The sequence below is a fragment of the Panthera leo genome, chromosome F2, assembly GCF_018350215.1.
Source record: "Panthera leo isolate Ple1 chromosome F2, P.leo_Ple1_pat1.1, whole genome shotgun sequence".
NCBI classification, from domain to species: Eukaryota; Metazoa; Chordata; class Mammalia; order Carnivora; family Felidae; genus Panthera; species Panthera leo.
In genome coordinates, this window is record NC_056695.1 from 20,726,914 (window position 1) to 20,739,026 (window position 12,113).

At 44.4% G+C, this 12,113-nt stretch overlaps 1 protein-coding gene across 8 annotated transcripts in view; it reads right to left on the reverse strand.

Moving 5' to 3' along the window:
- Positions 1-8,911, reverse strand: part of NCOA2 (nuclear receptor coactivator 2) — a 289,097-nt gene extending 280,186 nt beyond the window's left edge. For 4 of the 8 annotated variants that reach the window (XM_042924346.1, XM_042924354.1, XM_042924353.1 and 1 more), the window contains exon 1: positions 8,593-8,911. The gene's annotated coding sequence lies outside the window, so the exon portion shown is untranslated. Of the gene's footprint in view, positions 1-7,034; positions 7,720-8,225; positions 8,305-8,592 lie in introns of those variants that run through there. The other 4 variants (XM_042924352.1, XM_042924348.1, XM_042924350.1 and 1 more) reach the window with 2 other exon arrangements.
- Between the last annotated feature and the right edge of the window lie 3,202 nt (positions 8,912-12,113).

A 12,113-nucleotide genomic window follows, 5' to 3' on the forward strand; every position in this document is an offset into this window, starting at 1 on the left:
ATCTCCATAACTATTGAGACCAACTTCTGTAATTTTGAGAAATGGCATTAATGTTAAATATGCAGAAATTCACACCCTTGACATTCAGATTTTTAGCAAGGAATTTCCATATTCCTTATTCAGGAATCTAAAAGTTATGTGAAAGAATTCAGCACCTATGTTTCAATAATAACCAGAGGTGATTACCTGATAAACACACTTATGAGTAATGCTATTTTTAAAATATATACAAGCACATTAAAATTGTATTTTTATTTTTTTAAGTAACCTCTGCACCCACCGTGGGGCTCAAGCTCATGACCCCAGGATCCAGAGTCACATGCTCTATGTCCCTAAAAATATATTTTTAAAAATTTGTTATCCACATAGCTATCTAAATTTTCCCTTTAGTTTGACTCTAGAAATGGCCTAGAAATGACTCAAGTGAAACTGTAAGTTTCTCTAAGATATGCAACTCCATTTTTAAATTTACACTTTGACAATAACTGAAAGCTTTTCATCGGTAAGCATATTAATAGAAACAAATTTTAAGATAAATTAATATCAAATATTCTTACATATGCTACTGTACTACCAAAGGCAAGGGAAGACGTTTTATGTTTGGTTAATGAGCTGATCTGATAAGCAGAAATAATCTGCTAGAAAAGAATCTTCATTTAGATGGGTACTTCAATGGGCAGAGGTCAGTCAGCAACAACAGGAACTTCCAGAACTCACTCACACTCTGCAAGTGAAGCCTTGGAATATGTGGGATCACATTTCATATAGACACACTAAATGAGTAACAGAAAATATCATGCATTATATTTTCATCTATGACAACAAGTCTTCAGTCCCCAGAAGCTACAGCACTAAAGGCAGTGCACGCTAATCCCCCCGCGTGCATAGGTGAAAGAGTCCCCTGAAAGCTCTCCGCACTCCCTGCAAACAATTGAGCAGACAGAAGAATTCCACAAATAGCAGAGCACAAGTCAGATGACTGAATATATTATCAGCCCTCTTTCGAGACTACGGTATCTCAACACCAAGTCATCCACACCACATAGATTGCACAAAATCTGTAAAACATGCGTCACACAATCACCACCTGATAGTGAAACATACTAGAATTAAACATAGTGTAAAGATATAAGCCAAATATCTGTATCAGTGTTTCGTCCTTTCTCAACCTATATCCCCTATAGTCCTCTCAATCTGTTTTCTCCCTAGCCCCCACAATCAAGTTTTCTAGAGCTTATTTTCTTAGCTTTTTATTGTGAGACTGTGCCTTCTCAAAATCTGCTCCTACCCCTTTCCTCTTCCCTAGTTGAGAATCACTGATCTGTGTTCCTTCAAGGAAGCACTTGATAAGACACAACCACATTATGCTGAAAGAAGTGTGGCCCACTAGCTAAGAGAACACACGCTAAGGGGGCAGGGCTGAGGGGCAATGTTGGCCTGGGTTTAAATTCTTCTCCGGTAGTCTGGCTGTGTGACCCTTGGCAAGTTACTTGACAGTTCTGTGCCTCCACTGCATGAACTATATTATAGGAATGATAACAAGAACACCCACCTCACTGTGTTAGGGAGAAACACACAAGAATATACAGTAAGGGTGCTTTAACCCTGCACCAGGTTTTTAGGAAATACTCAATAAATGTTACCTATTTTTACTTCATTCCAGTTCTTACTTTTTGAACATTAAAAGACAAGAACCCTGCAATTTAATAGTTGTTAAACACTGGGCTGCTGCCGAAAAAGCTGAGACTTTTGGGGACCCTGGGTGGCTCAGTTGGTTAAGCGTCCCACTACAGCTAGGGTCATGATCTCACCGTTCGTGAGTTCGAGCCCTACGTCGAGCTCTGTTCTGACAGCTCAGAACCTGGAGCCTGCTTCGGATTCTGTGTCTCCTTCACTCTGCCCCTCCTCCACTCACACCCTGTCTGTTTCTCTCTCTCTCTCCCCTCAAAAAAGAAATAAACATTAAAAAAGGAAAAAAAGCTGGAGACTATTTGTAGATCTTAAGTAACGCCTGTCCAGGGATAGGCCTGCCTTGATGCAAGACTTTGCTAGACACCTGCCGGCATAGTTTGCAGGACCAGAACCACTCACATCTCTTCATCCCTCTCATGGGCTAAACAACTAGACTGACAGCCTGCAAGCTTGTTCTTTATCAGATTCTTACAAGGAAGACACTCTTAGGCTCGCCATTCCCTCTGATACTCATGATCGGCTTCCCCTCACTCGCTGGTCAAGGATAATTTTCCCCCCAACGTTTTGCTCATATGCACAATGACTTAACCTCCCTGAAGCTTCATCTTCCAGAAAACAAGGTAACCTCTACTTTATAGGGCTTTGGCAAAAAAACAAAAAACAAAACAAAACAAAAACCCACACACCTCAGAAAGCCCCCAACAGGTTGTTGGGCACTCAATGCTATTATCGGTTATGTTGTATTGTCGTTACTCTCCCAATACAGACATTTTAGTCAAGAGCAAGAACGAGTTAAATCTAGAAAAACAAATAATCATAGCAGAACACCTGGGAAAGCCTGCACAGGGAGTTTTCCATCCTTTAGAAACTTAGGGTATGAAGGCCCAGGATGTGTCAGCCTTAACGCAGCCACAAGGCAGTGTCTCCACAAAACAGGGAGGTCCCTGCCTTGTTGCCCTCATGCCTTCCACCAGCTGAAGATTGCCACGCTGACTACACTGACACAATTCCAGAGAAAATAAAACAACACTAATTATAAATATTCATACCTTCGTTAAAGGAAACTTATTTGATTGTAAGCTAATCAGTCAAGGGGACATTTAACAACTTTTTTATTACAAACGTATAATCCTACTTTCAGCCCAAACCCAAAGTAACATTTTCTGACAATACATAATTAAAATTACACACACACACACACACACACACAAACAGATCTTTAGTATCAAAGCTAATTGAAAATTAAGGTGAACATGTCCCTTTCCACCTCCTCCTCCACCAAAAAAAAAACCATCCATTAAGGGGCACTGGGTGGCTTAATCAATTAGGCACTGGGTGGCTTAGTCAATTAAGCGTCCAACTCTTGATTTCGGGCTCAGGTCATGATCTCACAGTCGTGAGATCTCTCTCTCTCTCCTTCTCTCTTCTCTCTCTGCTCCACCCCCCTTCACTTGTGCTGTCTCTCTCAAAAATAAATAAACATTTTTTTAAAAATCACCCACTCTGTTCCCTCTTAAATCACAGGATTTGTAATGAACGGTTTATACTATCAAAGTAAACTACCAATGGGAGGATACTCAAAAACTCATCAAATAAATAAGTGAACAAATAAATGAAACAATGGTTAAAGGAGACAAGAATGTGAAGACAAGATCTAAAAAGCCTAATGTGAGATTTAAGTTACCCATCAGGATCTCTTAACAGGTCATGATTAGCTCCCTATAAGGCATAAGTTCTACCAGATTTAACCTGCCAACTCCACTTCTCCATGTATCTTATCAACTGATACTCAAATTAAAAATTATTTTTTCTTTCAGAACCTTTAACTAGTTGCCAATAACTTTTACCTACAAGCAGTTCTCCTCTCTTTCTTACTTAAAAGTCCAAAAGCCTCAAAAGCAGCTCGGTAAAGCATCCCCATAGATTCTCTGTTCATTTAATGCTCCTCTAGAAATTTCCAACTAGGGAACCAACTGAAAATTGTCCTAGAATCACTTTTTCCACAATTGCATTATGTCATTATAGCCATTGGAAGCCAGAAATGTGGTTACTGATGAACATTTCATAGGACAGACATAAACTCTCTGCCCCAAAAGCCCTATTGTGATCTACCCAACAATCATGTAGTCCTTTCACTTCAGTTACCTTCAACACACAAGTTTACCTTTAAGATTTCCAGTCTTTTCAGAATCGGTTTTGCCTCAGTTTTACAACAGCTAGAAAAACTACACCAGCTTCTAAAATATTCACAGAAGCCACATTCCCACCTCTATTACAAATTAGTACCTAGACTCCATAAAGTATGAGTTTCTTTATGCTGTCTGAATTGAGGGTCTATGACCTAAAATTGTATTTTACAGCTTTTGCAGACATTACTTTTAATAGACTTCAAAGAGTAACATGACATAACATTCTTTCTAGTTTGCAACTCATAAACCCTTCTACAACCCTTTAAAACAAAAAAGGAAATAAACGCTAAGAATATTTTTTTGTTTAAAAAACATGGCATTGTGGTAAATGAGCTTCAGATAGGAGAGTATAAAAAACTAAGGGTTTTGTTCTGTTTTCCTTTGAATGGCTTTCATTATTGGTATGTAAATATAGTTTGATTATTTCGTTAGGGGAAAAGATCCTAATTTCCCGCTGATTTTAAGATTTATTGCAATAAAAGACCAATACCTTAAAGGAGTGACTTTTCTTTCTCCCTCCTATTATCTTAATTTAAAATTGATAGAGCATGTAATAACATAAATTACCAAACAAAACTATAAACACAGAATATTGAAAAGCCAATAATTTCTTAAATAGCAGTTCTGCCATAAAAATAGCTAAGCATTAATTATGTCTTTAAATATAATTTCAACCACGACATAAGAGTAGCCAAAATATCAAGAACACATTGCACATTTCAGAAAACTGACCTTCTAGAAAAACTGTTGACTTTTTTTTTTTTTTGCTGACCTCCTAAGATTGCTTAAAAGAATCACTTTTAAACCCAATATAATGCAATCATTTTTTTTTCCTAAGAAATTCAATCTGTCAACTTATGGATCACGTTTCACCCTGATGTGATTTAAAACAGCTAAGGTTCTGAATCCTTAAATATAGGGTGTGTAATGAAAGCAATGCTCACAGGTCCTCGATTGTGAGGCTTGGAAACCTTTAATAAGATAGAGCTATAGATATAGCCAACCAAGGAGCATTACCCTTTTATGCACTCAAACCCAGCCCAAGTCTCCCTCCGATCCTTACATTTTACATTTCCAGTGAAATACTCCTCTACCAGTGAATGAAAGTCATGTAAATTGTATTTAACCAATGCAAGGTTAAAAATCAGAGCCAAACTATCTAAAAAATATTAAATTCAGAACTGGTGAGCTTTTTTCTACCCTCCGTTTCAGTACCCTGACATATAAAAGTCAAAGAACTCCTCTGTTAAGACTGAAATCCCCAGGAGGAAGAAGGCTCAGATCTAGTCTGAGAGCACACAATGGAATCACAGCTGACGATGCACATCTTTTTCTAGATGTCTCCATATGCTTGAGAGGTCCCCCCCTCCCCAGCCAGGCTTTAAGGGACTTGATACTCTCTGCCACCAAGAATCTGAGAACATTTTCAAGGATCATTGTAGAGAATGAAGTAAATTAATGTGTTGCTTTTACGCATACAAAAGAGAGAGAAGGGCACACATCAGAGTGGCCATCAGTAACTAAATTAGTAATGGGGGTTTTCAATGTTGTCAAATTTTGAATGTTATTTATGACATTCCCTACTTCTAGCAGCTAAATGTTTGTTTTATCCTCACAGTTTTTAGATTTTGTCACTAAAATAACACCTCAAAGGCTACAGCAAAATGCAATTAATTTTTGTCTACACAAACATCCAAAATTATACAGAATTAAGAATTCACATGATAAATTGGAGAATGGTATATTACAACAGAACACATTTATAGAGCATGGTTAATACTGTTCCCTAAAACTACAGTTCTTTGTCAATTCTTTCTTATGGTAACCAAATATTTATAAAAGCTTGAGAAACCACTATAGAGGAGATAAATATCATGCACATAAGGTACCTCCAAAAATAATAATAATAATAATAAGCCTCCCAAGATTAGTTAAATTCATGGGATACTTAACACAAAATGAATGGATTCATTCTCAGTTTAGTAGGATTCATTATTTGAACTCCCAAAGATTTTTACAAATTCCAGTTGGGAAAAGGATTCTTGTTGCTGTCAGTGTGCACTAAACCTCACCAACAAAGGACAGGAGCACACATACACACACATAAAAAAGCAATGTCCCAGCTGCTGCCTTTTTAAAAGGCAGCTTATTCCTGCCGAGCAACCTGTGCTCTTTCTAGAGAATCAAAGACCTATCCTCCTTATTCTTAAAAGTCAAGAGTTGAGGAAGTCACTGAACTGAACCCAACAGCCAGCATAAAACAGCCAAAGAGGTCTCCTAACCTTGCATAAACCAGAAAAGTACCCACACACTGTACAATTCAACAGTGTTTAAGAAGAAAACTAATTAATTTTTAAGAATCTTTTGTGCGGGAAGTAATCTAGCAAACTACATTTCACTTAGACTTTTTTTTTTCTGTAGACAAATATTCTTTGACTAGCTTTGCTTTTTAAATACCAACGCTTTACGTCTCAAACAGTGATGCTTTGGTTCCTAACTTCATTTTGTTTACTCAAGAAAAAGAAAAAAACAAAACGCATACCATAAACGACAACTTTTTTTTTTTAATGCCATCCCCAAAGCCTAACTTTCAAGTGCACTTTGGAAACTGGCGGTCTAATTAAACAAGGAACCAGTGAAGCCATTACAAACAATGATGCTTTACACTCAATAATCAACTGACGTAAGACTATCCGGACGCCTTCATTTTCAGAGAACCCTTTCAAATTTCACTGTCCCCACGCTGGAGTAGCTGAGTGAAAGTGAGGAAGAAACAAACTAATAACTCCTATGATCTTCTGCACATAAACCGGTCGCTGAGGTCCAGAAGAGACCACTACAACATATGCCATTTTAGAAACGGGCCTCGGAGAGTTACTGCCACATCCTAAGTGGCTTTAGACCTCATCGTGTCAAAACGACGTCTCGTGTGGTGCCAAGAAAAATACACTATCTCGCATAAACTACGTGCCTCCCGGGTCAGAGACCCTATAAGTGACACTACACCAAGACCAAGGAACGGGTGACTAGGGATGGACAAGAGTCGCTAGCTCGGCGTCTCCATGACTCCCCCGCCCCGCGTGCAACTCGGCTCTAACTGGTCGGGAAGCAACCCCGCCCCCCTCCTTCCTCCCGTCCCCACGATTGGCTTACCGACACCCGGCAGGTCAGCTCCCCGCCTTCGATTGGCTCACTGCCCCATCAGTCACACGCAGCGAGATTCGGGTCGGTGGGAGGGGAAGGCGTTGGAGGAGGTGGAGTGGGAGTGGGATTAGAGGACGAGGTGGCGGAGGAGGTGTTCAGGCTTGGTCCCCGGTTTGGGAAAGTTTCCCCTACCAGTGACAGACCCAGAAGGCGTTAGGCCCGGTCCAGCTCTGGGCCAGTGCAAAGGGCTCGGGTCCCCGATTCCCGCCCCTCGGTCCCGCAGGCCCCGGAAACCACTAGAGGGAGGGGGAAGAGGGAGGAACCATCTAACCAGGGACCGACCCACCCCCGATCTCGGAAGAGGCGCCTCCGGGACTCCCCGGAGGGGCGAGGGGCGGGGGACCGGGAGCTCCACAACGCAACGACGACCCCGGCCCCCTCCCTCAGCAGCCCCCAGCGGCCCGAAGGAGAAGTGTCCCGGGCGCGGGGCGTGACCGTCGCGAGTCGGCCGGGAGGGCCCCTCCCGCTTCCCGCCTGGGGCCCTGAGGGCCTGTCCCTTCAGGGGCGGGGAGAAGGGGGAGAGAAAAGGGGGCGCTGGCGAGCCAACCCGGAACCTCCCGGACCGCCTCCCGCCCCCAGCCCCGGCCCCAGCGCGCCTCCTGCACACATGCCCGCACCCAGAAAGTTAAGTCAGGGGCGAGCCCAGCTCGGCGCCGCCGCGGTCCGGCCCCCGGCTCCCCGCCCCCACCGCGGCCCGGCCTGCTCGGCCCGAGCGCGCCGCCCGCCCCGCCCGCCGCAGCTCTTTCCCGTCCGCCCGCGGCGCGCGGTGCCCCTCGCCCCCCGCCCCCGGCGCTGACACGGGCCCGGCCCGCCCGCCGGGCCGCCGATCCCCTCCTCCCAGCGTCTCACCCCGCCGGCCGCCCCTGACATCGCGCTTCACCTTCACACACCCCCGAGCACTTCCCGAGTCCTGCCTCCCCTCGCCCGACACCCACCCTCCGCTGCAGTCGCTCCGCGTTTCCATTAAAGAATGCACCTTCTCAGGATTCACCTTCCCGTCTCAGCCCCTCTCCCCCTGAGGGGACAGGAGCCTCGGTTCTCGCCAACCCCGCACCGAGCGGGCGGGCTGGCGGGCGCCAGGTTCCTCGGGCGGGGGCCGCGCCCGCGCCCCCGGCCTCCCCGCCGCGACTCGGCTCTCACCTCTCGCCGGCGCCGCGGGCTGCAGCCTCCGCCCGCCTCGCGCTCCGGGACTCGTCTCCAGAGCTCTCGCAAAGCGCTGGAGCGCCTCCTTTCTCTCCCAGGGACTCCGCGTCTCCCCGCCGCTTCCCGCCCTCCCCACCCCCCAAGCCCCAACTCCCCAGCTTCGCGGCGCCTCCGGGATGCAACTCCCGTTTTCCGCACACTCCGGCAGCGGTCCCCGCACACAAAAACAGCCCTTTCCGCGGCGCACGGTTCTGCCGGGCTCGGCGCAGGAAGGGCAGTCGCAGCCGGGGGTGGGGACGCGGCGCCCCCCGCCCGCCGCCCGCCTCCCGCCCTCCCTCACGGCCCCCAGGGAAGGCGCGGTTACCGGCTCGGGTCGGTCACGCCGTCAGGTGCCGGCTGCCGTCGGCGCTGACCTTCGCCGCCGAAGCTGTGGCTGAGGCTGCGGCCGCCATGTTCCCGTGTTAATAACTGCTGCCTGGTTGTTTATTTCAATGGAGATCCTCCCCCAACTCCCTCCTCCTCCTCCTCCGCGTCTCCGCACTTGCGGAGAGAGACACAGACCGCGCGAGCTCGCGAGCAGGGGAGGGGGCTCGGGAGCAAGGCCGTCTCTCCCTCCGCCTCCCTGGCCGTGGCCGCCGCCAAGTCCTGTCACTGGGGAAAGGACGGGGCGGAAACTTGCCTCCTGCGCCCCCGGGGAGGGGACAAAGGTGGACGGAGGGTTCTCCGGAGAGCAGACCCTGGCCGCGGGGTCCGCAGCATCTCCGTCGGCAGACTCCTCTGAGAAGGCGACTCGGGGAGAGGTGAAGAGTGAGGGGGAGAGGGAAAGGGGACAAAGTGGGTGAATGTGGAAAAGGGAGGGTGACCTATGGGTGGCTGCAAGTGAAGGGAGAGTAAACAGATGACTCCATGGGAGGGCAAAGGGCAGTGCCAAAAAAGAAAGCGAGAGAATAGGACAGGCCGGGGCTGCAAAGTGGAGGCAGTGGGTTCTTGGGGCTGCAGACGGCAAGGAAGATGCCCCGGACGAAGATCGGGGAAAGTCAAGTGCCAGCTTCGTCTCGGGAAAAGCCTCCCGCCGGCGCGCAGACCGGGCCCCTCTGCCAGCAGCCTGCCCCCCTAGGGCGCACCTCACACGCCCAGCGTCTGCTGCTACAGCCCGGAGGTGCCCCCTCGTCCATCAAGTCTCCCGCTCCTACGAGGATAGGCTTCTCCTGCAGCAGCCGTAACTCCAGAGGGGATGGAGGGATGCGACTGCAGGAGGCGAACTGAAAGGCGTGCCACCCAGCAATCGCATAATAAAGCAAAAGAGCCCACAGTGTGTAAAACTTAACCTGGTGGAGCATTCTTGTCCCAGGATGAATCACAAAAGTTTTTTTATTGGAAAGTCCACTTTTTAGAGTCAGAAAGCGATGTTGGGGGGACGCAGGAGAGTTGCGCCAATAGTTGGAGGAGGATTCTCATTTGAATATTACTTGGATTAGTTTTATGCTTTGGAAAAGCAAGGTCTTCCCAACTTAGATATAATTAGTTGGAAAAAACGAACAGCATTTGCATAACAGATTTCCTTATTTGTAGTCTTATCAGAAAGGTCACTTGCCATAGACCATAATAGTGTTTATTGAACACATACTATGTGCCTGGCAGTATCCTGAGTAATTTATATACGCTATAGATTTTGATACTCAAGTTTTACAAGGTAATTACCATTTTTATCCTTCACCAAAAAACTTAAAGAAATAAAGTAATTTGCCTAGGATTATACAGCCAGGAAGCTGGAGAGGATTTGTGCCCAGTCCTGGCGGGCTCCAAAGCCCACACTTTTAATGTTTTCAACCTCAAATTTGTGGGAATACTACCAATTTTATTTTGGGAAAGAAAATGTGTGTGTGTGTGTGTGTGTGTGTGTGTGTGTGTGTGTGTGTGTGTGTAGATGGAAAATGGAAGTCTATTACAACAAATTGTTAGCACTGGGGAGTATAATAAGTGGGTGTGTAAAGGGGTACTTCCACGTTTCTTTTGTACACTTAACTACAGTGTTCATAATGTTTGCACTGACTGTGTATTAATTTAAGTAAACTTTTAAAGATTATTTAATTGCCTTGCATAACAGAATTATGTTCCCTGAAAACCCACAGCTCTCCAAAAAAAAAATGGAGAAATGGAGGGTTTTTATGGATTGTCTTCTTCCACCAAATACTAGTTCATAGCATTCCTACAATGAGGGTGTAGTCACCTGAGGTCTGTCACATTGCTGCCCTCGGATCTTTTCTCCTGTCTTCACCCCAACACTGAGTTGTGATAAAGGAAAGATTCTCTCTCTTGATTTCTTTTTGGCAGAAGTCCTGAGTCCATCAGTCCTCTGCAACAGTGTATTTCACACTGTCAAAAACCACCCATGATATCTGTGCAAACAACTCCCCATTGCATTTCCATATTTCTCAATAAACTTACTACATGCTCAAGATACATGACTGTTTCACAAAAATAAAACAAACAAATCTGACAGCAAAGCATAGTATGTTCTATGTCCAGCTGCTACTCAATTGCCTGGAGCCTTGAGGAATCCTGTAACTTCTGCTCTCCAATACAATCTCTGGGCTCCTTCAGCACTTCATGCTGTCGTTCTAATAATAATGTGTTGTAGTGGAGTTGTTTATGTATTAGTCTTTCTCCTTCACTACACTGTAAACTAATCAGGCCTCTCAACCACATCTTGTTCTAATTTGTCCATACTGTGGCTCTCACGTAATGTTTTTGTAAAAGTTTAACTGAATCTGTAAAATATAAACGCTAGTATCTGATCCAATCTCCATGTCCCCTTCCCCACCTGACCCTCCAATACCTTGCTCTTAAAATACGTTTATAAAAAATGTTTTCAGTATTTTTATAGAACTTAGATTCCTATGAGACCTCAGAATAATTGTTACAGAAACTAGCCGTGAGTATTAGTGAATCATCACTATGATAATGTAAAACGGAAAGGAAGAAAACGCAGTAAATAAGTTGATTTAATGATGCAAAGAAAAAAAAAAGCAAAGATATAGGAACTAGGTATATTACCAACAGAGGACAACCCAATAAGGAAAAAACTGTGGGCACAAAAATTGTGGGTACAAATCATAAAGGGGAAGGAAATTACTGAAATTTAGTAGAAGCAGAAACTTGACAGACTGAGTGGATGAGGCAAGTAGACAAACCAAAAAAAAAAAAAAAAAAAGGCCAGCCAAATTATAAATGCAATATGAAGAAAAATGATAGTTTATATATTTAACAATATGCCTAAAAAAAATGAGAACAATGTGAGTATATAGGGTAAAAAATTTCTATTTTGGCTGCCTCTCTTCCCCAATTTCAAGGTACTTACTGTCTTCATACTTAACCCACATAAAAATGGAAGATTCAATACTATTTTTGTGTTATTAATACTACCAGCATGCATCATGATATAATGAGAGGTAACATGGTATGGTAAAAACAACAACAACAACAACAACAACTATAGAAGACAGGCAAATAAACATGAACTGCACTTTGCTACTTACTATGTGACCTTAGACAAGTCACTAAATATCTGTTTCTTCATCTGTATAACTGTTGCATTACTCAAACAAAATGATGTAAATAAGTGTACTTTAACTCTCAAACTTTTTATACAAACATGAAGGGATATTATTATGTTGACTAGATCTGTGCATAGCAACAGTTGCCTCTATTTTGGTACACTCTACTTTCAAATTGTAAAAGTGAAAACCTATAGTTCATCCCATTGAAATGTAATTATTGGAAGGGAGGATCAATTAAAACATTCGTTTGACAATTTGATTACTGAGAACAACTATTTGACCAACTGTTCATTCTTATTGCTTGCTTTTTCCAAATCCCTGAAAT